General features: G+C 41.2%; 1 gene segment (V, D, J or C); it reads right to left on the reverse strand.

Annotated features, from left to right (window-relative positions):
- Positions 1-308: 308 nt before the first annotated feature.
- LOC311589131 (T cell receptor alpha variable 9-2-like) lies at positions 309-801 on the reverse strand. The segment is given in 2 exons: positions 756-801; positions 309-643 (listed from the first exon to the last, which is right to left on the reverse strand).
- Between the last annotated feature and the right edge of the window lie 431 nt (positions 802-1,232).

The raw sequence follows: 1,232 nt of genomic DNA on the forward strand, positions 1-1,232 counted from the left end.
TTCTACTAATAGTTCTCTATTAGAAGTCTCTAAGTATGAAAAGCTGTGGCCTTCTGATTGTCTGTCCTTCCATAGTATTAGCCAGACATTATTGAGTTGCCACCTTTTCAGCCATATTTGGCCTCTGTGAGCAACTTGGGCCTGGGGTGACCTAAAGCAATATGAAGATAACATCTTCTGCTTATTCTGCTCTGGCCATTTGTATGATTTTAATTAACCAGAAAAATATTGGGGCAACAACACAGACTGTGTAGAAAACAGGCTGATGCCAAACGCAGATGATCAGACACCAGGCTTTATTTTGCTTCTCAGAGTTTGTGCTCAGCTCCCCCTGCAGTGTCTGCCACTGTGTCTCTCATGACACAGTAGTACACAGCTGAGTCTGACTCTTGCACCGAGGCTTTCTGCAGGTGGAAGGAGGTGGTTTCTTTATCATATGTGGCTTCAAACCCTCTGCTGCTTCCCTGGTTGTTGGCTGTTGTGACTTTCAAAAGGAGCTGAGGACTTTCTCCAGGGTATTGGACATACCAGAAAAGAGCTGGGTATGTTGTGCTTGAATACGTGCAGTTTACAAATAGAAAGTCACCTTCTGAGAGGGTCACTTGACCTCGTGTCTGGGTCACCGAGTCTCCATGGGTCCTGCCTGGAGGAAGAACGAGATATCTGTGTCACTTTAAGGACAACACTCATAATAATTTAAATCTTTTTCTGACAAAATAGAAGAAAGAGTACAATTTATAATTCCGTTTACTTACCAAGCATGAACAGCATCACAGTCACTAAAGCTGGAGAAGTGTTCATCTTCAGTGTCACCCAAGTAATGTTCTTGATCCTTCACATGAAGAAATGATGAAATGACATCAAATGATGAATCTACCAAGGTTAGAGTTCTCACAGACACTGATCTTGTGTTAGGAAACTCCACCCCCTGGTGGGCAGAGATTAAACTAGAGTCTCTTGAACCTCTCACCTTCTCACCCTCAACATCAATTTTAAGGCAAGTGTCAGACTTTACTTGGCCTTAATCAATGTAAAGAACATAAACAGTGGACATTAACATATTCCCTGCTGTCATTCTTAGGATTCTGCCTGGATTGAGAGTAGAGTACATGTTATAGTAGAGCAACTGATGGTCTATTTCTTTTAGTCTTTACCATAGGATAAAAGGAATGGCAAAAAGTAGGATTTACTAACTTATTTTCACTGATTCAAATTTGTATTAAGATACTATG

Source organism: Acomys minous (assembly GCF_964271855.1).
Source record: "Acomys minous genome assembly, chromosome: 18".
Taxonomy (NCBI): domain Eukaryota; kingdom Metazoa; phylum Chordata; class Mammalia; order Rodentia; family Muridae; genus Acomys; species Acomys minous.